Consider the following 9,677-nt stretch of genomic DNA (forward strand, 5'->3'; position numbering starts at 1 on the left):
GAAGACTTATGTTGAGCCCAAATAGCCAGAGAAAAAATTGATAGAAAACCAAATTCGGTACTACGGCATTTCTGAAAGGCTTTAAAACCAGAAGAACAGTTTAAAAAAGACATTCAAAGGATAAAAACTGTCCCAGGGCTGGTTAAGAATCCCCAAGGATTAAATAAGATGCATTTCTCTTCTGATAAAGGCTATACTAGTGGTGGAAGCAGGTTTTCCCACCAAGTTCTCCCCAAGCAGCCAGGTGTGGTCAACGGAGAAATTAAAGTTATGGCTACAGTCAGGAGGCAGACCCAGGGCCTGCCTGACTCAGGGAACCTGCAAGTGCAGTGGGGACAGGAGAAACCCCCTGCCTCCTTAGCCGGGTCAGGCAACTGGAGCCAACATCTGTAAGTGTATCAAGAATAAAAGAATACAAAAAGACCCCATGTAAAATCCCCCTAGTGCAAAATGACTTCAAAGGGATAACTAAAAATGGTAAAGAGCTAACCAAATTAATGCCTTGCACTCATGCTATGGTACCTAACAAGGATCTGTGGAGAAAACAGTTAATACAAATGGACAAAACCTTTCCATGCTATGTGAGACCTTGTCTATGATTGATTTCTTATATAATGCTAACCTTCCTTCAAGTGTTTTACTGATGTAAAACCCATTTGAAAGATACCTGAAGAAGTAAAGGCCAGCTATAGCTATAAGATTCTTGGTAGTTTTATGGTTGGGTAAGATGAAGACAGAGACTCCTAAACTATACAACTGTTAAGAAAATCTACAGTTCTAGGGGTGTGTTGCCCCCACCCCCATTAGCTGTTTGTCAGAGAGACCCTGGAGGTCCTCAAATTCACCAAGGCTATTGCCATTAATGTCAGTGGCACACTAGAAAGTTCGGTAAGGCCATATTCCTAAAGACACTGCATGTTATGAGCACTGGAAAAGAAGAGATGGAGCTGAGACTAAGCCGCAAAACTCCATGCCACTGGATGGATGATGTTCATCTTGCCAGAAGGCGCTATACAGATGGTTGAGGAAGAAAGGATATCTTATGGCTCTACTCAACAATGGACACTGCATGTTGTGCACTATGGACATGCCAAGCAGTGCCTGCAAGTGCAGTAATGGCTCGACCAACATACATACAACTTACAAGTTTCTAATTGGATGAGGCGCACTCCTAGGAGTGGAACACACATCTGGTGCTGTAGACCAGGCCACCACCTTATGTCAAGAAAGGCTACCAGCCCTAGTGGGGAAGCCATCACAAGTATACCGTTTAATAAATATAGCACACTTACTGAGAAGTCTTCTAGGCATTTGTATTTACATTCATGTTTGTTTAACTGTGTCTAATTCTTTCCATTTGTCTTTACAGTAGAAGAAACACCACTGAGATAGATCAATGGCCACAGCTTAAGAACAAATAATGGGGAGGCCCAAGAAGTCACTATCTCACCACAATTCAAGAGAGATCACCCTACATCTGTCACCCTCTCAGGGACCAAGTCTCAGGGACCTTAGCAGAAGATTGGCAGAAAGGTTGTAAGTGTGGAAGAAAGGGGTGGAGTGTGTTCCCCAGGGGTTCTGGTTCCTCCAAGGGGCAGGGCCTGCTGCAGAGAATTGACTGTGGAGAGTTAGCTGTAGAAGGAGGGGCTTGTGGCATTATCTTGGGACAGAAGCTGAGAACCAACAGGAATGTGTGGCGGCAGGCATGGGGAACGTACAGCAGCCAGGCATACTCAAGGACAGAATGACCTGGCATCTGTGGACCTGGGGTATGACCACTGGCCCCTGAGGTGTGGGAAAAAGCTAGCGGTGACTATGGGTGTGCCACAGGAGCAATCTGATATGGCAAGCTCTGAGCTGCGACGCAGAGCTGTGTGGCGCAGAGCTGGGCACTGGGTGCTCATTTCTTTGTAAGTCACTCCCCTGCCTCCCACGATAATAATAAAAGCACATAAAGATATGTTATACAGTTTGCCTGATAGTACAAGAGACCCAGAGAGAACTCTGGTGACAAAACATCTCATTTCGGAGTGAGCTCTCCAAAGTCTCTTATTCTGTACTCTACGATACGTTGGGGGTTTCTGTGTTAATAACTACTACAAAAAGAAACTTCTGTGATGAGGTTTAGAGCTGCAGTAATTTATGGGTATAAAAATAAGAACTTGAGACTTGAGAGATGTCTCAGTGGTTAAGAGCACTGGATGCTTTTGCAGAAGACCTGTGTTTGATTCCCATCACCAACATGGCAGTAACACCCATGCATAACTCCAGTCCCAGGGGATCTGATGCCATCTTCTGACTTTTGTGGGCACTGCACAACATGGGTACTTACATACATGCAGCCAATAGACTCATACACATAAATTTTTTTTAAAAAAGAACTTAATGGGCAGTTTAGTATTATGTCGATCAGCAGAATAGTAGTAGCAAATTCTAGTTGAGGGCCTAGGATCCATCAAGCTATATGTTCTTGGCCTACTTAATAGTGCCAGACATGAGTTTTCTCTTGTAAAGAGGGGCTTTAATCCAATCCAAAAGTGGTTAGTTCCTCCCAAGAAATTTGTATCACTACTGTATCTCGAACATGTCATGTCAGGCTGATCATTAGTGTAGCTCACCTGGTTCATGGATGGGTAAGACTACTGATTATTTTTCTTTCCAAACAGCATGCATAGCACCTTCCCATACCATAAAAGCTAGACAATCAGGCTGAAGTTTCCAGGTCAGCAGTAACTTGATTTCTCCAAGCACTATGACTCAAGTTTATAGTGTCTTCAGTAATAGTGTCTTACTATTAACTTCTGGAGGGTAATCAACAGCAACAACAACAGCCTGTATCATTTCAAGCCTGATCAACATCTGAAAGGGAGGTAACCCAAACTTGACACTGATCATTTTGTTTGTTAGCCTATGACATCTGGCAGACGCATTATCTTTCTCACATATGATGATCCCATATAAACTCTCATATATATATATTCCCCCCCTAAGGCCTTCAGTGGTAGTTAACACTTCCTGCTCCATTATTCCACTTTCCTCCTTTACATCACCGGTGTTCTACCACCCCGCCTCCTTTGATATCTATCCTACCTCATGGCCTTTTTCTACTTTCCTGACTTCTATGGGAACTCTAATTTAAACTCATGTATCTGAAAATTCAAAGCTGGGATTCACCTGCAAGTAAGGATATACAGTATTTGTCTTTCTGGGTCTGGGTTATCTCACTCAAAGTAACTAGTTCTTCCTCTGTCCATTTGACTGAAAGTTCCATAATTTCATTTTTCTTTATAGCTCAATAAAATTCCACATTTCATTATACACTCATCATTTGACTGACAGCTATGTTGTTTCCATTCCCTCACTATTGTGAGTAGAACAGCAATGAGTATTGATAGGCAATTATCTCTGTAGCAGGATAAAGAATTCTTTGGGAATATGCCCAGTAATGGACTCACTGGGTCATAGATGCATCTGTTTCTAGCTTTTTGAGACCATTGACAGTGACTTCCATAGTGGCCGCACCAGTTTGCATTCTCAGAAACATTTAATAAGTGTTCCTTTTCTCTACCTGTGTGTAAGTTTGTGATATCATTTATTCCTGGTGTTAAACATTCTAAAAAATTTCAAGTTTGTTTTAATTTGTATTTTCCTTATGGATAAGTGTGGTGATTGTTTTCACTGTCACCTTGATGGGCTCTGGAATTAACTAAAATGTGAGGGATTTTTTGATCAACTTATTTGAAGCTGGAAGACCCACCATAATTCTATGTAGCACCTCCTGGTGGCAGCCAATATAAAAGGACATGGCAGAAGGAAAGCTTTCCTTTTTGCCTGTTTGCCTTACTCTCACTGGTGAATTTATTTATCCTGTTGCTGTGGCACTCATTTGCAAGTTTTAGAACCAACTTACTCAGGTTCCAATGTAGACTCAAGACAAACAGATATCCAGAAATTCTCCAGACTTTCGGCAACAAATTGGGACTGCTGAGAGATCCAGGTTTGTGGACTGAGTAACTACCACATTCACAGCCGCTCCATTGTGGCACAGATGTGGTTGGACTAATGGCCTCTCCTGTAAGCCAATCTAATAAATCTTCCCAAATATTTATACATGTATATGTATATATATATATATACACATATGTGTATATATATACACACACATACACATATATGCACAACAGTATATACATATGCATTTATATCTTTTTGCACAATCTATATTTTTATTGATTTTTTTGCATTTAGTGCAGTACATCTTAGTCATTTATACATCTTCCCTCATCTGCAGCCCTCCAGACCATACCTCACTGAATTTCATGTATTCTGTCCCATATGTTAAGGCCTATTGAGTCAAGTTTGTGTACTCAGATGTCCCTCAGTGCAAGTTCTTCTACTGGAGTCTAGTTAGTGTATCTAGAGTCACTCCCTTAAAGAAGATCAGCTCTCCCTCCCCCAGCAGTAATCAGTTGCCAATAGTTCCTTGGCTAAGACTGGGGCTTCCTTAGTTAGGGTTCTCATTTTATCAGTTATGCTTCTTCAGAGAACCTTATTACACTAAGGATGTTAAACACTTCACAAGCATTTATTATCTATTTATGTTTCTTTTGACAATTTTTTGGTCAGTTCTGTAAACTCATTTTTCTTAGTGTGTAGTTTTTGGTGTTCTGGATTTTTAATAATGTAGACACTAATTCTTTGTTAAATGTATGTCTGGTAAAGATATTTCCCATTCTCTGAGCTGCTTCATCACTGATTTGATGGTGACCTTTGCTTTACAGAAGCTTTTTACTTTCATCATGTCCCTTTTGTCAATTTTTTATCATAATCTGCACTATTTAATTCAGAAAGTCCTAATTGGGAATATAAATTGAAGTACACTCTCTACTCTTTCTTCCATCATATTCAGGGTATGTGTCCTCATGTTACAGTCTTTTATCCACTTGGAGTTGAGGTTTTGAGCAGGGTGAAATTAAATGTCTAATTTAATTATTCTATATACAGCTCTCCAGTTTGACCATTTGTTGAAGATGCTGTAATTTCTTCAGTGTGTACTGAGATCCTGCCCACTATACCTTGATTTACCTGCACCCTGAGTAAACTCCACACTCTCCCTACACTAGGTTCCCTTTCTAGATTTGGGCCTATGCTTACTCCTGCTCTTTCTACCCCAGATCTCTGAACTACCCTCTTAGTCCAAACCCACCAACTACAACATGATCCCCTGCATCTAGACCAGTTCAGTTCTCCAGCTTATTTTGTTAGACCCTCCATAGGCTGTCCACATCACCTACCTTGCCCTTGGCCTCTTGATTGGCCTGACACAGAACTTTCTTCTACCCTGGTTAGTCAGACTCCTGTCTTGATTCTCCTGTAGCCTGAGCACCTCCACTTGCTCCCCACACTTTGTCCACCTTTGAGCCTTGGACTCAGGCCTGCTACTGCTCTTCTGCCTCAGATCTCTTGACTAGCTTTCTAACCAAAACTGGCTTAATCCTCTAGCATAGTTTGATATACCCTCCACATGCTGTCCCCTCCCCACCTTGCTCCTGGCCTCCTGATCTGCCTGACACAGACCCATGTACTACCCTGGTAAGTCAAAACCACTGCATCATGATTCCCTTGCAGCCTGATCACTTCCACTCTCTTCCTTGTAATCTGTCCCAGGGAATACAGGGAAGCTCCTGCTCTTCCTCCTCTGATGTCTGGAATGCACTGTTAGTCTAGACTTGCCCATTGTGTCCTGATCCCCTACACCCAAACCTGGTCTGTTCTCCAGCTTTATTTTTTAAGCCCTCCACAGGCTGTTCCCCTTTCTGATATGCCTACCATAGACCCACCTACTGCCCAGACCAGCCTAATATCCTTAAAGAACCTGAAACACACACAAACTAACTTTTCATGCCTGAGCAAAATGCCACCAAGCTATATCAGTAATATAAACAAAACCAACTTCAACTAAATAAAGGCAGAATAGAATCTCCTATCGGACACACACCAAGTAAACGGCATTCATATGTCCAAACGACAATGCAAAAATACAAGCAATATTAAAAAAAACCAAGAGAATATGTCCCCAATAATCCACCAGTCTTATAGAAGTGTAAAACAAGGAGAATAACCCTGAGGAATGCCATAACACAGAATTTAAAAGAAAAATCATAAAAATGATCAAAGAAATTAAAGAACACACAAAGAACTTAGCTCAAAGAGAGAGGTGCTGGAGGGATGACTCAGTGGTTAAGACAACTGGCTTCTCTTGCAGAGAACTTTGGCTCAAATCCCAGCACCCAGAGGGTGACTAACAACCATTCATAACTTCAGTTCCAGGGGAACCTGATGCTCCCTTCTGACCTCCACAGTTATTGCATGACATCGGTGCATGCACACACATGCATGCAATACACTCATACACCCAAAATAAAAATAATAAATAAAATATTTTTAAAAGAACTCAAAGAAGATATACATAAACTTGTAACTGAAGCTAAAGAAAATACAACTATGTGATTGAATAAAAACCAAAAGCAATTCAGAATTTGAAAAGTGAATTTACAAGCGAGAGAAAAATATTGACAAAGAAACCCAAGCCAAAATGAAGATGGAGAGAAAATTTCAGTAAGTGACTTTGAAACAACAGGAGATAGTCTCACATGCAGAATGAATGAAATGGAAAACAGAATATCAAGACTGGATAACAAAGTTGAAGACCAGGACTATTCAAGTAATGAAAAAAACCAAAGGAATGGAATATTCATAAAATAAGGGACAACATAAGGAGACCAAATATGTGCATCATAGCCACGCAGGAAGGAGAAAAATCTCAGGTCAACAACACAGAGCAAATTTTCAACAGGACCATTGAAGAAAACTTCCCCAAATTAAAGAAAGATATACCCATATAGATAAATAATCCCAAGGAACACCAACTAGAAATGACCAGAACAGAAACACTCCATAGCGTATCATAGCAAAAACATTAAATGTACAGAACAAAGAGAGGGTACTGAAAAACAACAGGTTACCTATATCAGAAAACCTATCAGAATTAGAGCTGACTTTTCAGTAAAAGCTGTGAAAGTCAGAAGAGCATGTACCAATGTATAACCAGTTCTAAACGACTGTAGATGCTGACACAGAATACTTTACCCAGCAAAACTATCTATCATATTCAAAGGGGAATGGAAAATTTTCCATGGCACAAATAGGCTGAAAGAATTTGTGTCCACCAAAACAGTCCTACAGAGAATACTTGAAAAAATACAAAGGACTGAAGATAGGAATGATTATACCCAAGAGATTACAAAGCATTTCTAATTATGGAAACACAAAATTATCAATAACAGAAACTAAATGAAATGACAGTAACCAATATATGTTGTTCAGTAATAATTAAATATCAATTGCCTAAACTGCCAGGTCAAAAGGACACTGGTTAGTGGAATGAATTAAGAAACCAAATCCATCTTTTTGCTGTCTGCAAGAAACTCATCTCACCTTCAAGGATAGGCACTACTTTAGGGTGAAAAGGTGGAAAAACACATTCCAAGCAAATGATGCTAAGAAGTAGGTGGTGCAATTATAATATCTAACAAAATAGACTACAAATTATAACTTCTCAGAAGAGATAAGGAGGACCACTTCATTCTAATCAAAGGAAAAGTTGACAAAAAGATATTAAAATCATGAATATATATGCAGAAAACACTTGTACACCCTATTTCATAAAAACAGTACTACAGAACTATAAAATATGGATTAACCCTAACTCAGTAATAGGTAACTTCAAGACTCCACTGTCTCCACAAAACATGTCATTCAGAAAAAGAATAAACAGAGAAATATCTAAATTAATTAATACCATATATCAAATGGAACTAACAGATATCTACTGAATATTCTACCCAAGCACCAAAGAATACACTTTTTGCCTTACAGTCAATGCAAGCTTCTCTAATATTGACCACATACCAGGGTACAAAACACCTCAACAAATACAAAAAAAATGGAAAAAATTGAATTTATCAGACCGTAACAAAATAAAGTTTAAAATCAACCACAAAAGAAGCTCTAGAAACTAAACAAATTCACGGAGATTAAACATCACACTCTTGAATGATGAATGGGTCAAAGAAGAAATTAGGAAAGAAATAAAAATATTCCTGTAATTAAATGAAAATGATAATACTACACAAATAAACCTCTTGTACATTTTAAAAGTAGTCCTAAGAGGAAAGTTTATACCCTAAGTGCCTACATTAAATAATCAGAAAGAACACATCTAAAAGACTTAGCAATACAACTAAAGACTGGAAAGATAAGAACAAACTAAACCTAAACCTAGCACACAAGAAGAAACAACAAAAACAAGAGAGAAAATGAAATAGAAACCAAGAAAACAACACAAACTATCAATAAATGAATCTAAGAGCTGGTTCTTTAAAAAGTTAAACAAGATAGGCAGACCCTTAGCCCAGTTAACCAAAAGAAAGAAAGAGAAAATCCAAATTAACAAAAGCAGAGAGATGCTCAGCCCTAAGTGACACAACTACATTGGAACTTTAAACACATCAGGCTCATGTAATATAGTGGAACGGGGGTAGAGAGATTACTAATACATCCTTCCATTCTCACAAGTGAATCTTCGTGACACAGGAGGTCATAACGGGACAGGTTTTATACAATATGACACTGTAGATTGTGTGTCTCTGGATACAATTCCTATATTAAAACTCACCCACCCATTGCTTAGGGACCATTGTGGAAGATGTGGTGGAAAACTGTCACGACCAGGGTTGGTGCATGAACATAAGGAAACAGAAGCTTTCAGACCACTGAGAACTTACTCATATGTGCTTGCAACAATTGTAACAGCATGCCTAAGACCCATGCTGACTCAATCAAACAAAAACCCAGCATACAAGTGGGAAAATGGGCAGCAGGCCCCAATCTCAGCTGAGGAGGAACTTTAACAATTGCAGGGTGATGGAGAGTTGATTTTTTTAAGGGAATGACTCTAGATAGGCTGACTAGACTCCAGTGGATGAACTTGCACTATGGGACATCTGTCAAAATATTTGACCAGATAGGCCTTAATATATATCACAGTATACATGAAATATGGTGGGGGTTATGAGGGGTGCATATGGGGGAGGGAGTCTAAATTTGATTAAGATCTATTTTATAAAATGAACTAAAATGCAATAAAAATATACATAAAATGGCATGAAGGTGCCCAATTATGACTAACAAAATAATATACAACCAGGGTTTTCTTTGAATCATAGTGAGCAAAGGTTGAGAGATCCTGTTAAGACTAACTGGAAATGTGAAAAAATTAAACAGAATAGATCTTTTGCTCCTTTTGTATTACTAAAGCATTACCTTGCACAATATCAGCAATGAGAGGCCACTGGATGTTTCTCAGTAGGAAAGGCTGCAGGGAAAACATAGCAGCTGAGTAGTGTTGCAGAGCTAGAAGACATAAAAATTCAAGTGTCTTTGCAATAGGATGAGTCTTTGGGGTATATGCCAAGGAGTGGTATAACTGGGTCATGTGATAGGTTAATTTTTAGTTTTTTAAGAGTTCTCCACTTGTACAACCATGTTTGTTGTTATTGCTGCTCTTTTCACAATAGCTGAGAGATGGAAGAAACCTAAGTGCCCTTCAACTGATG

The sequence above is a fragment of the Nannospalax galili genome, unplaced genomic scaffold, assembly GCF_000622305.1.
Source record: "Nannospalax galili isolate Female #2095 unplaced genomic scaffold, S.galili_v1.0 scaffold426, whole genome shotgun sequence".
In the NCBI taxonomy this organism is placed as follows: Eukaryota; Metazoa; Chordata; class Mammalia; order Rodentia; family Spalacidae; genus Nannospalax; species Nannospalax galili.